Genomic DNA, 14,699 nt, shown 5'->3' with positions numbered 1-14,699 from the left:
GCAAATAAACATCAGACTTATGTCATCCTGAGGTGGTTTAATAGGCATTTATTAAGCAAGTTGAAGAATTTGTACTTCTTTCTCATAAAAAAAAAACTCAACAAAGGATCTCACTCTAAGCTCTTAAAGGATAAACTGAATAGTAATCCTAATTTGAGTGGACACCTATTTGTCTTCGACCAGTCACCCTTCAGAGTAGCCCGCTGAGAAATTGCCTAACCTGCAAACTAGACGATACACCATCAGAGAACATCCCACATTATCAGATAGTTGTTTTCCGTCTTGATGTTGTCCAAACTGGCAAAAGTATCTTATTCCTGTGCTTGCATCACCACTAATGAAAATGTCAAATATGATACACTGCTAAGCCTCAAACAAGGTTGCAAGGTCAAGACAGCAATTCAGTGCATGCCAACCTTCTCAAAAGGGTGGCAAATAGGCTTCATATAACCTGCCAACAGTTCCTGAAACGTCAGCATAGAAAACCGCTTGGACTTCCCGTTGACTTTTGTGCACCTGGCTTTTATCTGCTGGAAAACTTCTGGGGTTAACTCAGGTTAATGTGAAACCTGACGTTGGAGGCGTTCAATATTTAAAATTGTGGTGTCAGTGTGCATGACAAAGACAGTGAGCGCATTTAGCCGTCAGCCAGGTTCATATTGTACTGGTGCTCCTGTTAAGCTTATTAGTTTTTGATTGACGTAATTATCAGTGGCTGACATTTCCTTAAATGTTTACCACAAGAGTGACAAGGGCTGATAACTCATCTGTCTGCGTATGTGTGTTTGTTCCACATATTTTAAGGTCAAGAAGCAAGCTTCTACATGTTGTTTGGACACGTTGTCTTTAGAAAATTAGACTTTATAAATGTTTGTGCGTGTGTGTGTGTGTGTGTGTGTGTGTGTATATACCATTTACTTTACCTTAAAACACTTATGGCTGTGTCTACCCCACAAGTTTATATGTTGTGGAAGTGTGTGCTAATTTTAGCTTTTTCTCTTTAATAGTTAACACTCAACACATTCACAGAAGACCACATCCAGTGAGCCAGGCTGTGACCCGACACAGTCCACCTTTGTTCTACACTGCCATGCACACACTTGTATACTCACACTAGACTTCATAGAGTAGCTTACATTCAAAGCCTTTCCACAACCTACCTTCATTTTGCATATTCTTTCTCACTTTTATCGCCTTCTTTTTTTTTTCTTTCTTTCCTTTCGTTTCCTTTCTTTCGCCGTGTCCTCTCTCTACTCTGCATCTAAACCCTCTCCTCCTGTCTGTGTCCAGGCTGTCGAAGCCAGGTGTATACACAGCTGGTCTGTGACAGCAACGCCAAACCACTTTTTTGTTTATCATCAGAAACTTTTGTGCTCAGTTGAATCTTCCCTCAAGGACACAGGAAAAGATGGGTAGCTTGAGGAGGGCCAGAGACAGAAGTCGCGATGGGAAGTTTATTACATACATGAGAATAAGGTGACGTAACATTGTCATTGACATTGGAGTAAATAACTACAGATAGATACACACACGCACAGTGGGATACCGTCAGCTTGTTGCTGTGTAACTAGACAGCGGAGCCATCTGCTGTAGAGATCAGCGGAGGTGAAGCTGGATAAAGTTCAGGACTCCACAGTGAAGGGAAAACTGTTGTTCTTTTAGACTGGTTTATACGTGCAAATCTTAAAATTGACCTTTCATAATGTGTGTTATATGTGTGTAGTGTGTTTACATGTTTCAACTTCAGCTGTTTGAGTTTGTAAGAAAAAAAAGTTTTGTTAACATGTTGCAAACTGCTGAGCAAGCACGTCACACGGCGTTCTATAAATTGATTAAGTAGGTATGAGTTTATCATTGAGTGTGTATGTGATAATAAAGCCATTGTACAGGTACATGGAAAAGTAATGGTTGAGTTCAATCTGTTCAAGTTACTCAGTTAGCGGGCAGCCTCAGTGAGCTTTCAGTGTCTTGATTGTTCCTTATCGTCCCATAGACACTTCATAAAACACTCTGAATGAATGATGTGTCTGTGTGAAGAGTTTGAATATGTGTTTGCTGTGGGTACGAGGGCGGGTGGCTGGATGTGGGGTGACACTGGGGTGGAGAATGTTCCCTTGCTAACTTTTTGACGGCATGGGGGGCTCTTACACATACACGAGCTCACGTGTGCGCGGACGTATAAGCATGCTGAGGTTCAGACACACACGCACGCATGCGCACACACGGTGGGTGTAATCTGGTGGTCATTATTACAAACAAGGCAGTGTTGTGTTGTACTGACAAACAGTTCAGTCTCTCTACTGCATATCTGGTTTAAATTATCACCAGTATCTCGCTGACTGGAGGCCTTTGAGACTCCATACAGGCAAAGAAAAGGTCACAGGCACATTCAGAGACCAAGTGAAGAGGGTGAAAAGCAAATGTGGATTATTGATATTTTAGATGACCTGTTTGGTTTCAAGTTTCCTGCCAAGTCAGACAATAGGTTGTTCTTCATTATAAAGGAGAATGATAGATGGCATGTGTAAATTGTGTTTCGGGGTGGATTTTGCCCTCAGCAAACAAAGTGTTGCATACAAATTTTGGCACTTGTCATCTTTAAATTGCAGGCTGTCTAATTGTAGTGGTAACATGATATATTTCTATCTGCTATAGACTGAGGTGGATATTTGATATTCTTTCCCATCAACTATTAGAGTAACCTTATGTTCTCATCCTGCCGTTGTCTTTTCTAGATGCCAATAAAACCAGCATAACTTGTTTTAATGGCACAGTTGATTAGATTATTGTAATGTTGGTTACTTGTCAATATTTGACTGAGCATCAGTATGTCTTTGCTTTCTATCTGGCACCTTTTGGTTTTTCAAACCAAGGTTTTTTTTAGTAGATCAGGTCATTGTTGGTCTTGGTCTTTAGGTTTGTTGATAATAAGGAAAATACAGGAAATCAGCAACCTTTAAGCACTGTATTCACTGTTTTTCAGAGTAAGTCTCCACAAGGTCTCATTCTCTGTATGTTGTTGTTCAGACAGTTGAGAGCAATGCAGGTCCTATTTAGTAGACTTTAATCTTACATACTGTGAGAACATGACTCAGACCCTGTGACTCATAGCTTAGTTTATTCAGTTTTTATTGCAGTGGGAATACGAACCTCTGCCCTCTTCACTGTGAATGATTAACTGTGGCATCAGACTTTTTGCACGTTCTGATCATATGTTGACGTGACACTTTTCACCAGTCAGTGTCTGTTATGGTTTTATGGTTGGATGGTTTCAAGTTGCAGTTATCATTGCCACTGCTGCTCAGTTCTGCATGCCACAAATAAGGATTGTAGTGAATTTAGTTCATTGGACCTAGTAAATCCTTTCTGTCTGTCCGTCTGTAGAATCTGTGTCAGACCAGAAAGGGAGATTAGAGAAAAAAATGGGTCACCATAGCCCAGAAAAGAGCAAGAGTGGGCTCTAGGGTAATGTATTCTATCTGTCTCTCTCCCTTTCTCCCTTTCTGGTCATCTTATGATACATTTAAACCCTCTCATTGGTGGCTTTAATGGGTGAGATTTTGGTGAGCAGATTCATAGCTGCTGTTAAGCTGTTATGTGTCGAACAATGTACCGAAACTGGCTGTCTGTGAGTAAATGCTCATATTGCCGGTTCAATTGCAACAACACTTTGTTATTTTGGAGGTTAATTATTTGTTTTACATTTGATGCTTTGAATGCTAACGAGGCAGAAATGCTACTTTGAGTGATTTGGAATTGTCCAAAAGTCTGTTGACTATAGAATTAACCTGCCGCCAGTAGTTGGTATATTTGCATTGTTTAACCCTTTAACAATCTGCAGTTTGGTGCAAAAAATAAAGACATGCCATGAAAAGATGTGAAGAGATTCAACAGTTATAATTTTCCGGACTGTTAAGCCTGCGGTCCAAAACTTCTTCATATAAATGAACTTCAGTTCAATTAAATCCTTGCCAAACAAGTTCACACAATGCTGATTAAGCCTATTATCACCAGATAAAGTATACCAGAATTTTTAAATCTCATGTCGGGCAAGACATTCCCACTGCGGCTGTTTGAATGTGCACCAAAGACTGCCACCAGCCGATCCCGCTAACTTCCAGTTAGCCCTCTGCTAACTTAAATTGGGATGAAATAATTTATTGTATGGCTCTTCTAGACTTTCAAAATGTTATCAGACCGAATGTATCAAATTCGGAGAGTTGAACAAGTCAGTTCACGGGGGTTGGGTGACGCTTAAAATGTATCGACAGTTTTACAGTCACATCAGTAGTGACGGAGAAGGCTACAGCAGAGCTTATGACGTACGTGCGTGTCAACAGTGTTTTTGGAATCACTCTCACTGCCAGAAGGGGGTGACAAAAGTCTTGTGCTCCAGCTAAAAATTAGAAGTGCTTAAAAGCAACGCTGAGTCCTGAGTGGATAACTACAGACCTCTTTATATAACACGGCTGTAGTAAACCAAAGAAAATCTTGGTTTACTGATACTCGGTAATAGCATCTGCATGAGTGCACCAAAATGCTGTATTTCCATCATGTACTTTCCCATGAGACATTCTCCACTCTGTGGGCGTTTATTTTTGTCTTGACTTTGACCGCTCATTGAACTGGCTGATTGCTTACTGACTGGATTAACTCTGGCACCATGTTAACATTATGGTACAACATTCAGAGAGACATCAGAGACCAGGGGTGGGAGCAGGAAAATTAACTAGCACAAAAAGAAACAAGAGAGAGAGAGAGAGAGCTAAACTGAACACAAAAAGATTGGAGTGTGCGATACATAAGTCGATCAGAGACAGCAGCTTAAAAGAAGAAATCAGAGAAATTAATACAGTAGAATCACTGTAACAGGGGTTTAAATTCCTCCATGACCTACATTTGTGTTGCAATCTGCATCCGAAACCGGCATGTTATAGTATATTACTGTAAGAGTACAGTAGGCCAGTTAGCATACATTAGCATATCAATTCTGTCTGGAGACTGTTTGCTAGCAGAGGATTTCTATCTAGAGACCACACACACTTTTATTCATGTACTCTTCTTGTACATGAATCTTAGAGACCACATTAACATACTGCCATACTCTTCAGCCCTATAGTATGTCTTCAGGCAGAAGTGGCGTGCTGTTTCATTTCTCTGATAAGTATACTTGTTTCATCATTCATGCTTAACTTAAATTTATGGTTGCCAATCAAGTTCTGATACACTTGTGATACATAAAGTAGTAATTATTTTAAAATATTTTTATATTTTATATTTTTAAGTGCAAAAAATATAGCCTTATTTAAATACCTTATTCCCCAATTTCAGCAAACAAATGATACTTGGACAAATTAAGGAATTCATATTAAGAGAAATGTAGAGTAAAGTCCCCAACTTTAATATTGTTTGCAAATTATCAGTAGCCAATCACTGACTGAAGACTTTGTCCTGTAAACATTTAGTTACAGGGTTAGATAGTTTCTTTTTGGGGGCTTTTTTTTCCTTCAGTGTGAAACACCTGCTCAGTTAGATTGAGGTCAGGTGACTGACTCAGCCAGTTAAAAACATTTCTACTGTTTGGACATAAAACACAGCTTGTTTTTGCTGTAGCTGTATGTTCAGGATGACTGTCCTGTTTCATTGTCCTAAACCTAACAGATATTCCACTGTGAACATCCTCAGAAATCCTTAAATACGTTCTAACTGCTCTGCAGGCCTAATAAAACTTACCCTAATAAAACCCACAAATGTACTTTTTAATTTGTTGTTATTAAACAGCTATGACCAAACAACCTTTTAACTACAGGTTTAGGAATTTCTGAATTTACATTTATCTAATTTTGTACATGTAAACAGCAACAGTGCAACAGTAGACACATACACCCTTGGTTATTCAGCTTTAATGACCCACACACACACACACACACACACACACACACACACACACACACACACACACACACACACACACATACACACACATCTGAATAAGAAATTATTTTGTAGCATTTTGATGTAGGTACACAAGACACTCTTGTGTTTTCCAAATCATTGTTACAATGATAGATGCCAGATGCAGAATATTCATAGTTTTAATGATGATGTATTAGAAAAAACAGGAAGCACTTGCTGTGAATAAATACCTGATGTGCCACAAATTTGCAAGATAAAAAATAACTGAAACCACACAGTGTAACAGGAAAAAGGATGGTGGCATTTTGTAGACAACAGCAATTCATTCTTGTTATCTTAATTGGTTTCCGTCCTTTAATATCCGTCCATTCCACAGTGCTATGAGACAGAAATGGAGAATGAAAGAGAGAATAACAGAAGAGGGAGGTAGAGATACAGTAGCTCAGTAAGCATCCAAATGAGACCACAGAAAACAATGGGAGCATTTGTCAGATATCTTTTCTTGTTTATCTTTAGCCTCAAGACCTCGTTAGCATTCACACTGCGGAACCACACCGAGGTGGCATACTGTCACTCTCAAATTAGTCCTCTCTGTCACCTATTCTCTGTCCTTTCCCCTTCATCCTTAGCTACCCTCACCTCTTCACATTTCAGTCCTCAACATCAAAATGTTTTTAACTGGATGGGCCAAGGACCACTTCTATATCCGCTGTTGTCTGTGAGTGAGTGATGAAATTACACAATAACTTGGCTGACCGAGTGTTGGAGTTTCCCCATTGGCCATTGTTCTTTCAAAATGAATCAGTGGACTGCAGGGTAACAGTAGCCAGTAGGACAGACACTCTGCAGTGCCTCGAACGAATACCAGGACACAAGCTTTTTATATCTCTGACATTCTCTCCGACATTTTCACATGACATACGATGGACAATAGCATTAGAACGTAAAACATGGGACTCGTGTAGCTGTTATATCAGTTGAGTGAGGGCAGAAAGGGACAGGAAAACAGAAGCACATGAGGAGGAGGGAGTAGATTGAGGGAGATGCAGCCTTCAGGAGTGGAGGGTAATGGAAAGGAGTGAAGGGCAATGGAAGTCTTCTGCATTACTATTCAGGATGCATTTGACTGCATTGCAGTGGCACACTGACACACATTCACAACTACAGTTTTTAGTCACTGTCTGTTGATTATTTTAAAGACACATCTTTATTATTATTAGTATTATTATTATTATTATTATTAATAATATACATCTTTGTAGAATTACAGTCAGTGGTGTCCACTGCATTGTTGGCCCTTTGCCCATGTAGATGAATATTGTCACTAAGCTACATATCATCCACTATCTGAATATAGACACTAAGGCAGCAGCATGCTGTTGTTTTGGTGCCTCATTTGACTGTGATGCAAATTATTCATACACAGTATCGTGGGGTTAAACCAGGCCAGTGGTCTGTGATATGTGCTCTCCTCTCTCTTAGCTCTCCTGTCAGTATTCAGTGTTCATGGTGCTATGTGGTAAAAGTTATACTAGTTAATAAGTTATCGTCCTCACTACTGTATATGAAGAGTTCAGCATCCTTCAAAAAATAAACTGACCGTTGTGAGTTATCAACATAGCACATTCTGAACACTTAAATACATTTTGGTATTAAAGGCGTTTATTGTCCATTGTCAATGCAAGTTCACCTTTTATAGTAGAAAAGGTTAAACGCCGGTGCTGCTCCTTAACAGAACCTTATTAATCCGTTCAGTTAATCAGCACGCACTATTCAGGCCAGGTGACGCAATTTTGCTGCGTCTGTTCAGCTGAATATTTGCTGTCTGAAAGCAAATTTCCGTGTAACTTTGGCAACTAGTCATCTTTAAAGATGAATTAGAAGGGCCATTTATGTTACCTCCATCAGGGCGTAAGAAGAAGAGGAAATCCGAATACTGATTTAAGACTGAATACTGAGATACACTGAATACTTTGAAACAATAACGTTTTATTTTTGTTGAGTTATTTTTACTTTATCAAAACAACCCAGCTGCTGTTTGATTGATATCACCCTGAATGCACAATAAAAAAAACATGATTTATGAAAATCGATAAAAATGTAAATGTCTGTTTTTACATCTGTTCATATGTCGTCCTTTTTATGAGCTACTGTATGATTGCGAGTCAGGTCATACCTGTGCTGATGTTTAGTCAGTACAGGCTCTGTTTATGCCATTATGGTTAATGTCAGCATATTTCATGATGAATGTTTTATTTTCTGCATTTCTATTCACAATGGCGACATCACTAAATCAAACCAGATCATGCTCAACTGAATGGTTACAGTGCCACATAACGTCCCTGGTTCAACTTTGCAGCACTATGAGGCAAAATTAATATAGATAGAGCACTGATATTATTACTGTTATGTTACTATCTGTTATTTCCAATACACAGTCTAATTAATATGCATCAGCTACATTGTGATACACCAGAGAACAGCCTTTTTACCAACTGTAATTGAGTTAATGTTTTACAGTTTTACAGTACCTGGAAATTGTCTCCATCATTTCATTATCATGAATCCTCGGCTCTCTCCTCATCTGTCCCTCCTCTCCTCTCTGTCCTCCTTTTCCCCTCCCCTGTCTTTGGATGACAGCTGTTGGGAGATGTAGTCAGACAGTCCTGAGTTTCTGTGCGTCAGCACTGGTCACACTGCAGCAGGTGCGTGTGTGTTTGAGTGCCCACACGTTTGCATGTGTTGGGGCCCGTTCGAGTCCAGACTTGCTGACTGTGGAGTGTGTGTTTGTGTGTGTGGGTGAACAGGGTAAGACAGACAAACTGACTTCCTGTCAGCAACCATTGATGAATTAAGAGGTGAGCTTGGTTCCCAAGGAAGTTAGGACAACTAATAGAGCAGACTATTATAAATCCTTGACCTTGGAGAGCATGCAGATTAATGTCCACACACCTCTCCCCACTTTACCCCTGCCTGCGACTAGAATAACTACTATAGCAAATTTATTGAGTGATTGATTGATCAGTTGTTTCACTCATAAATTTGTACATTACTTGACTTTTTTCTAGCTTCCTCGGGCCTCAGATTCATTAAAACTCCTCACAATCAGCCAGTTAGTTTCCTGTTTATTAAAAAATGTAATTTTAGACTCACAGTAAGCTACCAGACTGACAGAGCAGACAAATAAATCAATGAATGAAATGCTAGCCTGTATCTGCGCTCTGTGGGTGGCTCCATCTGGGCACGCCAACTGTTCAACTATAGTGTGTGTGTGTGTGTGTGTGTGTGTGTGTGTGTGTGTGTGTGTGTGTGTGTGTGTGTGTGTGTGTGTGTGTGTGTGTGTGTGTGTGTGTGTGTGTGTGTGTGTGTGTGTGTGTGTGTGTGTGTGTGCGCGCGCGTGCGTGCGTGACAGAGAGAAACAGATACATTTTCAAGATATCACAGGAATGGAAAGTAGTCTTTAAAATGATGTAGGATTACTTTAAAGTTAAACAGAAAAACTTTGTGGACAAGAAAAAGTGGTAACCATTATAGAAATAAAAGTTTTTAAGTTTTTAAAAAAAAACAGTTCAACATCCCTGTTGATAAAGAAAGTATATACAGAATAAGTGACGCCAGAGGCTGTATCCACTTTATATGCATTAAAGCAAATTTTTACAATGAATACAGTAGATTTATTTTAGGTGCCACTCGTATCAGCTGTATTAACTGAGGCTAACAGAAAGTTGTCTTCTTAACTGCTACATAATATATATATATATATATATATATATATATATATATATATATATATATATATATATATATATATATATGTCACCGTGCAGATGTACACTATCATTTTGAAAAAGTGTCATTGCTCATTTTTGTCATGTAAAGCAGGGGCTTTGTTCAACTGGAGTCCAACACAAAGAGGAAAAGATTCTATTTTAGATGTAAGCAGCTTGTGTTGATGTTACTTTAGTGTTTTTCTCCGGCTCTCTAATTAGCTAGTGAATAGATCTCCTTACCTCTGTCCAGCTGGGTGAGCGTGTGCATGTGTGTGTGTATCCAGCTGTATGGTCTCAAGTCTCTTATCAGTGTAACCACTGGCCCATAGTTAACAGCGACCATCTGGTGCCCATACACAGAGCTGGGTTTAGTTAGCCGGCTTCTGTGATCTACAAAACTATCCAGGCCAAATGACTTTCTGTCTCGCTCTCCATTTTTCCTCTTTCTCTAAATGGTTTTCTTTATTTCTCTCTTCTTCTGTATTTAGTGTGAATGTGTACAGACTGTTATGTTTTCTAATTCAAAGAACTTCATTAAGACTTTATTACAGGTAAAGGCTGCAGGCGAATAGAACAAAAAGAATCTCACAGTATCTTATTGCTGATATCAAACTGACTTCCTACTGTTTTGACTCCTTATTGATGGTTTCATATTCTCATATTAACCTGAAAGTTAACCTTGTCCTTCCACCTTTATTTAATCACACAGAGAGGATGAGTTGCACTTCCTGTCTCTGGGAAACTGTCTAGTAAGCTTTTTTAAGTAAGTTATGTAAGGCTCAGCCAAAATGTTCACTCACATAGGAAAACTATTCTGCTGCAGTCTATGTATCATAATTACAGCTGATAATAATAACACTACAATTAATTGATAAGTGCCTTTTTGTTGTATGTTTTCAGTGCATTTACACATCAACCATTTGATGTGCTGTCCTTCCAAAGGCTTTCTTACAAAGTGCAAACACACACACACACACGCACACACACACACACACACACACACACACACACACACTCACTGTCCGTGTCAGCACAGTGTGACATTCCCGGAACAGTCATGGAAAAGGGATGAGGACAGGGACAGACTTGGCAACTACCCACCATAAAATGGCCATACTATCTCTCTCTCCCTTTTCTCTCTCTCTCACACACACACACACACACACACACACACACACACACACACACACACACACACACACACACACACACACACACACACACACACACACACACACACACACACACACACACTGACAGAACATTGTCACCTCTGTCACAAATGTCGCTTTAGACTCACAAGGCAGTAGTTCCCACAGAAATCTAAAATATCAGAGATGAAGAGATAGAGCTTTGTTAGGAAAATAAAAACTGTTTCTCAGCATTACAAGCTGCCACCCAATCATTTGTTTCAATCATATAATACAAATCTTAAAGGAAATGATGATTGGTGTTTATTTGAGCTTGCCAAAGGACTAAAATGTTAAAACATATTGTCGCCAAGTTGGGCCGTCTTTTTTCTCAGAGTTGCCTGTTCTGCGTACTTGTTTGCGTAGTTAAAACAAAGCTGTCAATGTACCATTGATTGGACACAGGGGCTTAGAGTTTCTCTGAGTGCATGTGTGTGTTTTCAACTGGTTTGGTGGTGGACGGATAATTAAAAGTCTCCGAAACAAGGATGTCACATTGAAACTATTTCTACTGACAGCCAGCTATGCCACTACACACACACACACACACACACACACACACACACACACACACACACACACACACACACACACACACACACACACACAGACACACACACAGACACACAGAAGAGAGAGAGACAAGAGGTCTGGCCTAACAGCAGTCGGAGCTAGCTGTGTGTGTGTGTGTGTGTGTGTGTGTGTGTGTGTGTGTGTGTGTGTGTGTGTGTGTGTGTGTGTGTGTGTGTGTGTGTGTGTGTGTGTGTGTGTGTGTGTGTGTGTGTGTGTGTGTGTGTGTGTGTGTGTGTGTGTGTGTGTGTGTGTCAGACTATTTATATCCAGGGGTCATTCGGTGCTAGACAGAGTAGGCAAGATGTTTGTTGTTTTTGTTGCCACTTTATCCTGAGAACAACAAAAGCAGTTTCTTCAAACTGGGCAAACAGACACAATGTTGACTTTTGACCAGCATCTTAACATTTAACTCTTCTAACTGCAGATAATGTTCGACCTTGAAGTGAATGATGTGGTTGAAATCAGTATCATGAATAACAGTAATACATGCACACAATACACAGGCATACAGTTTCCGCGGTAACTGGCAGTCATGGCAGAAACCACATTGACTACATGCTTTTAGAGAGGAAGAGAGAGGAGTCTATTTCACATATATGTAGTGTTACTGAACTATTTTAGTTGTAAGAATGACTTATCTTGTATTTTTATGCTCATGGCATGTGAGGAGTTCTTCTGCCATACATATATTTTCAGCAATAATAACATCTGTAAACTTTTCTTTATTCCCATGTCTTGTATGCTGGCAATAGTCAAAACACAAGAGATGGGAAATGTGCTGTTCAGTGGAACCGTTAAAATGGAAATGTAGGCATTGCAATAATCTCACACATTTGAATCGAGAATGAGCTTTGCAGTGTTACACCCATAATGGCACACCTATGCAAATTGCCAAGAGCAGACTTTGTTTTTGTTCATATGCCTCATATCAAATCCAGTAGTATGGGCGGGGTAGTGCTGAATGAACTTTAGATTGTTTTTCTGTTTTGTTTTTGTGGCCTTGTGGCATCCCTGTGAGCATCTGTCAGCCACACAGCCTGAAATAACAAGCATTCATATTAGGGGAAAGGTAGGCGGGCGGATGAATGGATGGATAAGATGACTAAACAAGTCAACGCAGTAATGAATTAGCATTGTGGTGTTGCATAACAGAAAGGTCTTTAATGTCAGGTAGTAGCCACACCCTTTGCAATAACAAGCACACACAGTAAGAGAGTAATATATGAATGAATGGAGGGAAAACATTAAGGTCACAATGGGCTCAGTGGGACTGACATTAATGATATGTTGTTGAAAGGTGTGGGAAGGTTTTAAATTGCCTTAGAGACTAACCTAAAGCACAGTCACCCTCTGTGCTTTCACGCTGCTCTCACTGGTTAAAATACAAGAGCAGAATACGACAGACTTATATCAGAATCTCTATGGATGCACTTTCTTACTGACAAACATACACAGTCAGTGTTGTTGCACCTTTTATAACTCTGACATCAAAGTTCTGTATCCATGTAATTAGTCTTAATTCAGGGGAAGAGAAGACTATGAATCTCCTTAACATGTCTTCATACATTATTCTTGTGAATGTGGACATTTGGTCATGAGTCTACACAAGTTTGCTCCAAAAAGTCTCAGATCAGAGCTGTTCATTGTCAGCGTCCCCAACCACGTTACGGTTTAGTAACTACATTAACTGAATTTTTACTCCAAATATTTGAAACCACAATTTCAATTTTAATGTGTATTGTTATGTTGTGTTGATATTGCTGTCATCGTGTTCTGTCAGGATTTGTTGTCGAGTTGTGTGTCTTGTTTCTCGATCATTATTAAATTATTCATGTTTTAAATAAAAGTAGAAGTTTATTGATTTTTTTTTTGTCTTCCTCAGAGATCAGTGGTGAGCGTACTCGACCAAGTTAGGCCTCTTTCATTTGTTGTTTCCAGCATCTCACAGAGTAAAAGACAATTCTCTCTGTGTGTGTGTGTGTGTGTGTGTGTGTGTGTGTGTGTGTGTGTGTGTGTGTGTGTGTGTGTGTGTGTGTGTGTGTGTGTGTGTGTGTGTGTGTGTGTGTGTGTGTGTGTGTGTGTGTGTGTGTGTGTGTGTGTGTGTGTGTGAGAATGAGTGTGAATGAGTGAGTGGCAGCTCTGTGTGTGTGTCTCTGCATGCAGCATGGACTGTGCTGACAGCAGAATGGCTCGCTCTGTTGGAGGGGATTCACACTTCACATCAGATCATCACAATCAAACTGTCTTTAACACCGACACGCACGCAAGCACACACACACACACACACACACACACACACACACACACACACACACACACACACACACACACACACACACACACATACAGTAGTGCTTTGGTCCCACAGAGAAACTGGCTAACCATACTGAGCAGCCAGACAATAGTTCTGTCAATCAATGTCAAGTCGCTGCTTAGTTGTCCAGCCTGAGGCCTTCCAGTGGACAGCTAGTTAGCTTGTGTGAAGGAAACTGACACTAGCCTCAAGCACATTTACAAGGTTCCAAATCAAACTTCCCATCACTTCTCTTGACCTGAGTACATGTGCAATTCGTAGCTCAGTGTTTTCCAGTGATTTCCACTGTTTTCTGAGGCCTTTGGGATCAGGGAATGTTTCTTACTGATGTTTGATTTAGAAAGTCCAGCAAATGAGTTTTTTCTGTAGTGAAGTCACTCCTAAATCTAGTACAAAGACAATTCATTCACATCATTCACTAACCGTTATATACTATACTTCAATAGTTACAAAACAGCTTTCCATCAGTCAGTGGGGTTCAGTTGCATATTTTTAAGGCAGAAATGTGAGAAATGTTACTTACTTTTCATATACTGTACACTGCACACACCAGCAAATAAAAATTCAGACATCACATTCAGTTTTATTCCTCAACACTCAAACAGTGACTGACTGCTGTTGTGATTACCTTATTTATATACCTTATTATTAAATGTAAGCTCTAAGTTACTTGAGAGCAAAAACACATTGGAAATGAACAAGTAGAAAAAATTCAAATATCTAGTCCAAAAGTCCGGTGTCTGCATTTTAGCTCTCTGCTAAATGAGTTTCTTCAGTGACCTCTGTAATTAGAGGTCCTGCTAAATGTTCTAACTTCAGTCGTGCAGTAATGGTCATTTAACTCATACTGCAGCAAACTGTTTCAGATGTGAAGCTGTTTGACGGCACTGCACTGCAGCCTGTTAATCCCAAAAACAGACTTAGTGGCCACAGTGG

General features: G+C 39.7%; 1 protein-coding gene across 7 annotated transcripts in view; it reads left to right on the top strand.

Moving 5' to 3' along the window:
* LOC133983688 (protein MTSS 1-like) overlaps window positions 1-14,699 on the top strand; it is a 55,548-nt gene that overhangs the window by 21,178 nt on the left and 19,671 nt on the right. The window contains exon 1 of one of the 7 annotated variants that reach the window (XM_062422855.1): window positions 3,199-3,465. The exons of the other annotated variants lie outside the window; for them this stretch is intronic. The gene's annotated coding sequence lies outside the window, so the exon portion shown is untranslated. Of the gene's footprint in view, window positions 1-3,198; window positions 3,466-14,699 lie in introns of those variants that run through there. 7 annotated transcript variants of the gene reach the window in all.

This window comes from Scomber scombrus, chromosome 7, assembly GCF_963691925.1.
Source record: "Scomber scombrus chromosome 7, fScoSco1.1, whole genome shotgun sequence".
NCBI classification, from domain to species: domain Eukaryota; kingdom Metazoa; phylum Chordata; class Actinopteri; order Scombriformes; family Scombridae; genus Scomber; species Scomber scombrus.
Note: the sequence above shows the minus strand (reverse complement) of the source record. Positions and strands in the feature narration are given on the sequence as shown.